Source organism: Mytilus edulis, chromosome 4 (genome assembly GCF_963676685.1).
Source record: "Mytilus edulis chromosome 4, xbMytEdul2.2, whole genome shotgun sequence".
Lineage (NCBI taxonomy): Eukaryota > Metazoa > Mollusca > Bivalvia > Mytilida > Mytilidae > Mytilus > Mytilus edulis.
This window is the reverse complement of record NC_092347.1, coordinates 16880450-16892978: the sequence shown is the minus strand read 5'-3', so window position 1 is coordinate 16892978 and position 12529 is coordinate 16880450. Positions and strand designations below refer to the sequence as shown.

At 34.1% G+C, this 12529-nt stretch overlaps 1 protein-coding gene across 1 annotated transcript in view; it reads right to left on the bottom strand.

Annotated features, from left to right (window-relative positions):
* LOC139521723 (protein mono-ADP-ribosyltransferase PARP14-like) overlaps nucleotides 1-12529 on the bottom strand; it is a 107277-nt gene that overhangs the window by 82535 nt on the left and 12213 nt on the right. The gene's annotated exons all lie outside the window — the stretch shown is intronic.

Sequence of the window (12529 nt, the reverse complement as noted above, 5' to 3'; positions counted from 1 at the left end):
GTTTTTGTCAGTAGATTACGTTTATTTATACAATACTAGAACACACCCGTGATATCGCGGGTCCGTGACTGAATTGAAGTGTAGAACTATGCGCAAGCCTTATTTTAGTATTAGTTTTGTCATCTGATAAAGTCATGCCATTTATTAGATACACAGTTTTCTCTGCTTTCAAATCTTTCTGTTGGAACCCGTCGAACTGGAACTTATCAATTATTGGTAATATTAATTATTTGGAAAACAAAAGGTCCTGGAATGGAGTATTTTTTAATCAACAGCATTGCCCTATATAAGTTATAAATAAAGTTGAATTCTTTGATTTGCTGTTTTACGTCATGCCCGCTAACAAATTGAAAACCGTACCTATGCGCCTTATTTTCAGTACAGATTTTTAGTATTCGTATTGTTATCTTAGAAAGTCTTACTGATTAAAACACTACAATAGGTAACAATTTGACAATTTAGTAGTGTCAACGTTACCCTGTGATTATGACCCGTGTATATAGCATATTAATCCGGAATACACCGTTTGGTGGTGCGCCTGTCAGATGCGGAACGTACAGATAAGGTAATAGGTAACAGGTAAATATACTATTGGTATCGGTATCGGACTCGACCCGGAACTTCTTAATTATTGGCAATATTAATTACGTGGAAAACAAAAGGGCCTGGAGTGGTGTATTTTTTAATCTATACCTTTGTACTATATTAGTTATATATAAAGTTGAATTCTTTGATTCGTCGTTTTTACGTGATGACAGCTGACAAATTGGACTTCGTAATTTTAGTATTATAGATAATGTAGTGCAGTGGACATATGCTAGACAATTCTTTAATCTATAATAAACAATTTATAAATAAAATTGAAAATGAAAATGGGGAATGTGTCAAAAAGAACAACCCGACTAGAGAGAAAAACAACTGAAATCCAATGAGTCTTCAACACAGCGAGAAAATCCTAAATCCGAAGGCGTGACTCAGCTGGCCCCTAAACAAAAATGTATACGTCTAGTTCAGTGATAATGGAGACCATACTACACTCCAAAACATTTAAATGAATTAAAATAAAAAATCATTCAAGACTAACAAAGGCCAGAGGCTCCTGACTTGGGATAGGTTAAAAAAAAGCGGCGGGGATAAAAATGTTTTGTGAGATATCAACCCTCCCCTATGGTTGCAATACACAATAGAAGTTTAGTTTCGCATTAAAGCCATTGTGACATTTTTAAATATGAAAGTTTTTGTACAATAAACTTGATTTTTAGATAGTTGAAAAATAATATAGCCTTCGAAGTTTATATGAAGATTTAGAATGTTTTTAGCATGTTTTATAGGCCATTTTTCTGTTTAACATTCCGAATTTTCCTATCCGTAGGTCGAGAAATTATTGTAGTGTTTATAAACAAAGATTTGACGCTCGATCTATTCAATTCAATTTTATGGAAAAACGAGCAGAAATGCATATGATTTTATTTAGACCTCTTGATAAATAAATGTCTATGGTAGTGTTTATAAACAAAGATTTGACGCTCGATCTATTCAATTCGATTATATGGAAAAACGAGCAGAAATGTATATGATTTTATTTGGACCTCTTGATGAATAAATGTCTATGGTTTCAGGAAAAGATTCCCCCTAATTGATTGAAATTTTTGTCTTAGACCAAATTCTGGAGACTTTTGTGACATTTTTACCCCTCTGTTTGCAATATGTTGTATCAAATAAATGCAGATTGAAACCATGGTTACACAAAAAAGAGATATAATTTCACTTTTTTAACTATTGAAAACAAAATCTTTGGAAGATGCTCTTACCAGAAATATACACATATCTAACACAAATAATAAGCCCTATTTATTAGAAAGTAAGGAAAAGAGAGTGGTTAAAGATTATGAGTGTCAATTTTTAAGTTGTTTTTTTCTTAACAGTGTATTGCTACCTATACCTCTAGCCTATGTAGAAAAAAAAACACGCAGCAATACGTACAGTAAAACTCAGTTGACAAACATTCAGAGTCCGATGTTATAATAATAACAAAAGAACCTAAATTTTACTTAAATCAATTTATAAATTCTACAGGGAAACTTGGTTTTGCCGAAGAATATCTTGATTAAGAAGTTTTATGAATACTTACATTACTACCTACTCTCAATCTAACCAATTTATATGTATGTATGTTAAGGGTTGTCGTATGTTTGTGTGCTTCATAAGTGTGTCTCCTTTCTCGTTTTTATATAGACAAAATGATGATAGTCAAAATTTAAGGGAACATATTTTAACGGCAATGAACTATGATATCGTTGGAATTTGCGAAATCATTTCAGAAATGATCCAACTTTAATTCTAGAAGGTTTTAAATGGATTGGAAATAATAGAAAACTAATTTCAAACAAGGCATGGCGTGGAAGTGGGGGAATCGGATTTTTAGTAAAAAAAACTCGGTTTATGACAATTTTGAAGTTGATATTCTAGATGATAGTAGAGATGATTTCTTATGGATTTATTTAAAAGGCAAACATGACCCAGATCTATGTATATATTTATGCGTGTGCTATTTACAACCGGAACGATCATGTAGAGGTAACATTGCACAGGAGTTTTATGACTTATCTTGTTTCTCAAATTTACCTGTATAGTTCTGAGAATCCGATTTTGATCTGCGGTGACTTTAATGGGCGAGTTGGAGGTCTTCAGGATTTTAATGACTAACTAGATCGTCTACCTAAACGCCTACCTATAGACGGCACACGGAATGCATTTGGTGATTTCTTATTAAACTTTTTGAAGGACTCAAAATGTTGCATGTTGAATGGGCGTGGGGATCCCTGCAAAAGACGATTTTACGTATGTTTCACCAATCGGAAAATCAGTAGTTGACTATATGATTGTGCCATACACAGTACTTCCGAATGTTTGTAACTTTGAAGTAAAACTGATTTCTTCCTTGTTAATTGATTATGATATCCTAGCAACGAACTCACGAATACCGGATCACTCAATATTAACTTGTACACTGAATATCTCGGAATATGAAAGAATCCACAACGAAAGGCTTGATAGATGTGAAACTAGCTCTAAAGGTATGAAATATCAAACTACACGTAAATATAATGTTTCCGCAATGCCACAAGGTTTATTCGCGAGTGAGCGATGCACAAGATGTCTTGAACATGTGGTTGACCAGTCTATGAAAGGTGCGATACGATAAAAAGTTTTCTTATATCAATGAGCGATATTGTCTTATATCAACGAGATGCATTGTGGGAAATCTCAGACGAATGTTTACATTTTTATGAAGGAACGAAGATTTCTCTGTATAAAGTAATGATTCTTTTCTTAAAACATACTGACATTTAACAAGACATACGTTTGCTGTATAATTTCCATGAATTATTCTAAGTTATACCAAGCAAGGTGTATTTAAACGAGAAAATTGAATTGTTGAATAAATGAGACATAAATGCACGAATTATCATTTGTAGATGTACAAATTCAATTAATGTCATGTAGCAAATTATGTGGAATGCAATTGAGATGAATTCAATTGTTGGATAAGCCAAAATCGCCTATAAGTCAAAGATACTGCTATATTTTAAAATATCAATGCGATGTTTGTCTTATATCATAGCGATATTTTTTAATATCAAAAATTTATGAATGCGATACTTTTCTAATATAACTGCTATAGTTTTCTAATATAAAATTAATACGATGACACGTCACAATGCATGTCAAAAGAACCGCAAACATAATTCACAAAGTAAGTTCATCAGTTCGGCTTAATGTTTGAGGGTCAATATCACTAACATTTCGTATCTGTAACAAAATTAACGCTTAAACGATCTCATCATTTCAAAAATGTTGATTGACCCTATTGATATTCGAAAGTGTTAACAACCTGTTCAGTATATTGTTTTCATGGTTTAACCGACTAATTCTGTTTGAAGTGATGATGCAATGGTGGAATTTAAATGCGGTTGTAAATAGACTACCAGTCCAGTACTAGGTCCAGTGGCCGATCAATGCATTTGAATTGGGACATATGGTTGGACCCCACCCCCTTATCCTAGGCTTGGAAACCCTTTTGAAAACGGCTGGATCTGCCCTTGAGGTCACACTGCTATAATAGCCTATCCACATGGGTAATATCGAAACTGACAAAAACTAGATATGTCAAAGCAACATGAATTGTCCCGACTTAAAATGTTGAAAAATCTGCAATTTCAATAACAAATGTGGACACAAACATGATGGTAGTCTCATATGTCAAAAATCAGCTCAAAATCTAGAGGCGTATAGAAAAAGAGTCAGTATAACTGTGATTTTCAACAATTTTCGAAGTTGTTAACCCTTAATTTTGGCCAAAATTAGCGGAGCAAAATTTTTTTAAATTTCATCTGCAAATCATCATAGTTAGCTCACATACAAAAAAAAATCAGTCCAATATCTGAAAGCATTTAGATAATAAGACTGTATAACTGAGATTTTCAACAATTTATCAAAGTCCATAGCACGTAAATTCGGCAAAAATTAGCCAAGCAGAACAAAACTTAAACTTGATCTGTAACTCATCATGGTTAACTCACATAACAAAAATCAGCCCAATATATGAAGGCGTTTAAAAAAATACTCCGTATAATGGTTTGTTACGGAATGACGGAATTTCGAAATTACGGAATTTCATAATAACGGAATTTCAGAATGACGGAATTTCGAAATTACGGAATTTCGGATTTTTGGGATTACGGAATTTCGAACAAGGGTAAAGCTATATGGCACCGACAACTTCGTTGCGGACCATACATATCATTACTTAAAAAAAAAATTCTTTAAAACAATCCAATCCAATACAGCTCCAAATAACAATAAATATTCAAATGGTAAAATAAATATGCCAAACAAATTAAAAAGTACAAATGCTGATGTCCCGAACTTTGAAGATACGAACTGAGTAGCCTCAGACTATAAATTGAACAATTTCAGATACAACGAAGAAAAGAAGAAATCTTGTCAAACAGAAATGTATTTCCTATTTAACATAGAACAAATATTGAGAAGGAAAACAGTTCTTTTTTATATCAAAGACTTTCCCCGTTGGTAAATCGATATCACTATGAACATAATCAGCTCGCTGCCTGGACACTCTTTTACATCGCGATGACCGTGAGGGCATTCCGTTGCTTTGTTACCACAGAGATTTGACTTGCGTTTTTGACTTGTAATCGATCGTATAAATAACAATCCGTATCGCTTGTTATAAATTCATTTCTTCAATGAATACTAAAAAAAATGTTTAGAAAACAAATAAGATGTAAATGTCTGTTGACGTTCGAAATGTGTATATTTTTTTTCTATATTTATACATTTAGATCGTTCAGTGCTGTTTATTTGGTATTTTTATTGACGTAATCGTTCTTGTACCATCATAACTGTCGTTACCTTTAAAGCTTTAGAAGTGTGTTTGATCATATTGCACTTAACAAAAGATTCAGCACCCAAATGACGTTTTGAAGGACAGGAAAGCAGTTATTTATAAGGGGTTTATCTGATATAAGATTTATAGATATATTAAGAAGATGGTGCATGATTTCGAATGAGAGAACTTTCCATCAAGGTAATAGTTTGTTTTAAGTAAACCATTATAGATCAAAGTAGGGCCTTAAACACGGAGCCTTGACTCTCAGCGAACACCACGCTATATAGGAACCAAAAAATTACTAGAGTTAAACCACTCAAACAGGAAAATCAAGTCTAATTTGTATAAAAAGGAGATTCAAAAATGCACAGGCCAAATTTTGTCGAATCAATCTGAACGAGGACAGTATGATTCATCTTTGTCAAAAGTTAGTTTAATTGTTTTCAATAAAGAAAGTCTTCCATTCATGCGTTGCGAGCATATCTGATATATATTATTTCGGTGCGTTCAATATAAATTTGCTAAATGTTATATATATGTGAACAATGATTTTGATACTTAGCTATTTGATTACGACATTGTTTATTAAACCCCATCGGTACTGGCATTTTCAAATTTTGAAAATGGTGGATTGAACCTGGTTATATTGCGCTAAACCTATCACGTGTATGGCAGTATCATCAAATTCTGTCATATTTACAACGATGCATGAACAAAAGAGACATAATAGGTAAAATGGTCAAAATATGGATAACAGCAGTCAAATATTAATACTTATAATTACTTATATCGATATTACAAAAACACCGCTATGATATTTTAAAAGTATCGCATTGATATTTTAAAAGTATCGCATTGATATTTAAAAAGTATCGCATTGTTTATTTGTGTATATAAGAAAAACACAGCACTTCAAATTGTACACGGATATAAAGTTTAGCTTCTAACTAAATTCTGAATGTATATTTAGACTCAATTGTTGTTTATATTTGAACAATAAGTTTTAAAGTTAGTATTTTCTTAATTTTTCGTTGCCGAAAACAACATTTTCCGCATGGAATGTCTGCATATTTACAATTGATATTAGACAATATCGCTCATTGATATAAGAAAAGTTTTTATCGATACGCTTCTTCCATGGACTGTTGACTCAATACTTGATGTTCGAAACATTGGAGTTAGAATAAACACTATATATGAAACCCTTATTGACGCCCTCCACAATGAAATGGACGACAACATGGACTACATAGACTTCACACCAAGCTCTAACAAACGCAAACGACGAAACGCTAAGCCATACTGGAACAACGAATCTAGAGACTTATTAATAATTACAAACAAAGCAGAGAAAAACTATTTACATTTTAAAGGAGACAGGCGACTGAAAAACAATTTGAAAAACACATTTAAAAAAAAAGCGACAATTTGACAAACGTTTACGTCAGGAAGAACGCAAATATAAAGCTCAGAGCAAAAGAGTTCTGGCGGGAAGTAAATAAACTTGGTCCGGGAAAAGCTAATACAAATTATAGATAGCGTGATAATGGATGATGGAAGTGTCTCTAGTAACCCAAATGATATTTTGTCTAGGTGGAAGTCGGAATACTCAAGACTCTTTTCCAGCTAGATCCAGCAAGCCGACTCTTGATTTATTGAGCAATTACAGCAATTAAACGAACAATTAGAACATGAATATGAAACTCTCAATCCTTCTACCGAAACAATTGATACGGATTTACAACTCGTTTGGTTATTAACGGGCCAGACCATATGAGTATTTGGACCATATAGGTATTTTTTCCAAATTACAAAGTTATAAACGTATCAATACAAAAACTATCTAAAAAAGTAATAATGGTTACATGAAGTGTATTAATTTTTATAATTCAAAGACTACGTAAAAATTAAATATTAATGCCCTAGTTAGTTTTCATCGCTAATTACATTCTTGCATGTAGGCTTGTCCTTGTTGTGCACGATCCTTTTCATTTACATCTTTTGTTTGCGAATGAAATGTTAGCCTTTTTGCAGCTGCGTACAGTTATACCGAGGTCTTGGGCCATTCCGATATATCTACGATGTTTTAAGAAGCTCTAGATCTCAAATATCGTAACACGACTGCACTACACCATATTCACAAGACAACTTAAATAAAATGCGTTACTTTCAATTGACTTCTTGTGTAACAGTTCATTAAGAAATTTTTCTAAATATTTTTTTAAGTCAACATAATTTTATTGCCATTCACTCGTTATAACAAATCGGTAATAACCATCGGTAATGACCATCGGTATGCCCGCGTCACACTGTCCCGATTTTTATATACGATGGACACCCGAATGCGAAAATTGTAGGTTCATACGAAGTTGGTCCCGATCTCGTTAAAATACCAAAAAGTGACCGAAGCAAGAACGATGAATAACGAAGTATATACGATGATGCCGAAATTATATACGATGGCAAAAGATGGACATACGAAGGTTAACCGAAGACTGGTATTTAAGCTTCATATATCAGCCGAAGCCTACACGATGGATCACGAAGGGTATACGATGGATTACGAAGGCTACACGATGATGGCGCGATGGCCATACGATGTCTAAAAGACGTCGTGTACAGCTTACGATGCCCTCGCCTATACTACATGTAAGTTGCGTGTAGATAAAATTGTCATGGACACTCAAAACTTGGTATGGTGTTACTCGTTAAGAATATCTTCAGCGCTATTGACTTTAAAGTTCAAAGGTCAAGGTCACAGTGGCAGTTGTAATACAAGGCAATATCACCCTTGTGGACACTCTAAAACCAATATGCTTCAAAAGATTTTAACCACATTTGGTATATTATTCCTCCTTGTAATGATCTGACATTTTTTAAGTTCAAGGCCAAAGGTCAAGGTCATGCAGATGGACTTGTTTTTTTCTCCTCGAAATAGCATAATACAAGGTATTTCCAGTTATTGAATGTTTTGGTTGATTTAAAAAAAAATAGTTTATGTATCAAATATGCATATTCAATTTACCATTTTCTGCATGTGTCATATACACATATAGTGTCCATATTTGTCCCCAATATGTTACATACGAGGGGATGCCGAGCTCGGCATTGCCTTGTTTGAACTGTACAATGTGTGCACTCTGAATAATCACCCATAACTATGCCCACGTTTACTGATCTATCTTTAAGGTAAGGTAATGGGTTCGTTGATCCTTTTTATTCAAAATGAGCTCTTTCCGGGACAATATCATTATTATATAGACAAAAGGAAGGATGTGTGTAAAGCAACAAATGCGGCAAAATATGACATATAGAAAACAAAATGGTTATGGAGTAAACATTCGTGTGACAACAACTCAGACGATACATAAAAAAATCAGAATAATGAAGAAAAAGTTGGTTTCCCTATAAGCGTGTACCTGCAGTGTTGGTGTACGAGGCGCGTTTATGATTTTCATTATTTTATTTGTGAAAGTAAATCCTGAGCCTGTAGTAGCTGCTCTTCTTATTCCATTTGAGTTAATAGAAACAACGCTGTCGCCTTTCTTGTGCTCATAGAATCGTAATGTCCAAACTGTCCGATGGAAACGATGGAAACACGAATGCACGGGCAGTTTTGAAATTACGATGTCTACATGAATGAATCACGAAGCTACCCGAAGGTCTAACGATGGCAACACGACTTCGTGAAGACCTCGTAATCCCGTCGTGTTGCCATCGAATAAAAGTACGAAGGCGACAAGATGGAACTACGACAACAATAATTCTAGCTAAATGTAAGTTAATTTTCGCGCTAAAATACATTTAAAGTGCAATGCGCGATATGCACTGATCAGTCTAATACGACAGTTAAAAAAGACGTTCACAAAACATGGAGCTCATATCATATGATTCTATGAGAACAAGAAAGGCGACAGCGTTGTTTCTATTAATTATACCCCCGCTTAAAAAAAAGGGGGGTGGGGTATACTGTTTTACCTCTGTCTGTCCTTCCGTCAGTCAGTCCGTCCGTCTCATGAATATTTTTCGTCGCATTTTTCCCAGGAACTACAATACAAGGATTTCTGAAATTTGGTTTCGGGGTTTATCTAAGTCAGCTATACCGTGTGATGCGTTTTCAGATTGATCACTTGACAACTTCCTGTTTACCGAACATGTACACTTGTATGATTTTACACATGACAGCCAAGTTAAAAATTTTCGTCACATTTTTTCAGGAACTACAATACAAGGATTTCTGAAATTTGGTTTCAGGATTTATATAAGTCAGCTAAACCGTGTGATGCGTTTTCAGATTCATCACTCGACAACTTCCTGTTTACCGAACACTTGCATATTTTTAAACTATTAATATTATCCACTTGTGGCGGGGTATCATCAGTGAGCAGTAGCTCGCAGTTTCACTTGTTCAAATGGATCAAGAAGAGCAGCTATTAATTACAGGCTCAGGATTTACCTTTACAAGTAAAATATTATTTTTTGTCAATTTTTCATATCAAGAAACATAATGAAAATCATAAACGCACCTCGTACACCAACACTGCAGGTACACGTATAATAGGGAAACCAATTTTTCTTCATTATTCTGATTTTTTTATGTAACGTCTGAATTGTTGTCACACGAATGTTTACTCCGTAACCATTTTGTTTTCTATACGTCATATTTTGCCGCATTTGTTGCTTTCCCCACATCTTGTCCCTTGTCTATATTATTATGATATTCTCCTGGAAAGAGCTCTTTTTGAATAAAAAGAACCAACGAACCCATTCCCTTACCTTTGAGATAGATCAGTAAACATGGGCATAAATAAGGGTGATTGTTCAGACTAGTGCACACATTTTACAGTTCAAACAAGGCAATGCCGAGCGTGGCGTCCCCTCGTATGTAAAATATTGGGGACAAATATGGACACTATATTTGTATATGAAACACACAGGCACTTGTTTCTATCCATATTATATGGATAGTCGACCTTCCTATGGATAGAAACAAGTGCCTGTGATGACACATGCAGAAAAGGGTAAATTGAATATGCATATTTGATACATGTATAAACTATTTTTTTTAAAATCAACCAAAACATTCAGTAACTGGAAATACCTTTAATATTGTCTTTAGAACCAGCAGGTAAAAAAATGAGCAACCAATTTTCTGTGTATTATGCTATTTCAAGGAGAAAAAAAACAAGTCCATCTGCATGACCTTGACCTTTGGCCTTGAACGTAAAAAATGTCAGATCTTTACAAAGAGGAACAATATATCAAATGTGGTTAAAATCTTTTGAAGCATATTGGTTTTAGAGTGTCCACAAGGGTGATATTGCCTTGTATTACAACTGCCACTGTGACCTTGACCTTTGAACTTTAAAGTCAATAGCGCTGAAGATATTCTTAACGAGTAACACCGTACCAAGTTTTGAGCATTTTGGTTCTAGAGTGTCCATAACAATTCTATCTACACGCAACTTACATGTCTTTTAGACATCGTATGGCCATCGCGCCATCATCGTAATTCCATCGTGTAGCCTTCGTAATCCACCGTGTAGCCTTCGTGATCCATCGTGTAGGCTTAGGCTGAGATATGAAGCTGAAATACCCGTCTTCGGTTAACCTTCGTATGTCCATCTTTTGCTATCGTATATAATTTCGGCACCATCGTATAGACTTCGTTATTCATCGTACTTGCTTCGGTCACTTTTTGGTATTTTAACGAGATCGGGACCAACTTCGTACGAACTTACAATTTTAGCATTCGGGTGTCCATCGTATATAAAAATCGGGACAGTGTGACACGGGCATAATGACCATCGGCAATGGTCATTGGTAAAACATGTGTTTATTATAGTTTTGACAAGTAAATGAAATTAACTATTTAAAACTTCTAATTTTTTTAGCTAATCTTTTTGTTACGATTATAAAAATTAATATAAAATTACCTATGATAGCGTCTTTTTAATGAATAGTCATACCATATGAAGAGTTGAGACGTATTTAAAGTAAACTGTAATAGAGTGTTAATTACCCCGACCATACGCGTACGGTCGGGCCATACGCGTATGGTCGAAGTATATACTCATATGGTCATGACCATACGCGTATGGTCCAAATACTCATATGGTCCGGAACAAATCCATACTAAAACAGTATAAAATGATTAACATTATGATAGTTATTAAATTTTGTTATGATTACTGTAAAATATTATTACATTTTTTAGGGAGCTGCAAGGATTTAAAACACACAAGTATTTTTGACCGTTTGATATTTAATATATTTATCTTTCTTTTAGTTTTATGGATATATTACAATATAACAAATTAAAAAAACAATTACTTAGATAAACTGTTCACAGTCAGAGATATATCTCGCTTTTTTGTAATTTTGATAATGCAAATGTTGAATTAAAATAGAAATACATTAACATGTAAATTTTGCAAATATTCAAAGTTAATGAACCATGACTGAAGGTACATGGCTAAATAATCTCAATGGAAATGAGATGTGTCATTGCTAATACAACTGCATACCTAATGCCATTAACCTATCTTTTGTAGTTCCCTTTAAACAAACCTAAACACAAACTAATACATGCAAACTAAGCAAAATTTACGGCAAAGTTAATAAACCATAACTGAGGGGCGGGGTCAAATAGTCCATGGTAATGAGACTTGCCAATGCTTATACAACTGCATACCATATATTATTGGACCTACCACTAGTGGTTCCCGATAAACCGACATAATCATAAAACTAATACATGCATGAAAAGCATGCAAAGATTTCAGTCAATAGACCATGACTGAGGGTGCGGGGCCAAATATTCTCCATGGACATGAGATATGCCAATGCTTATACAACTGCATACCAATTATCATTAAATTACCACTAGTGGTTCCCCATAAACTGACCTAATCACAAACTAATACATGAAAACTAGGCAAAAGTTTCAAAGTCAATATAACATAACTGAGGGAGCGGGGCCAAATAATCTCGACATTAATGAGATGTACCAATACTAATACAACTCTTTGACTTACAAATGTACCACTAATGGTTCACCATAAATTTGACCTGATCACAAACTTATACATTGTTGACGCCGCCGCCGCCGTCGTA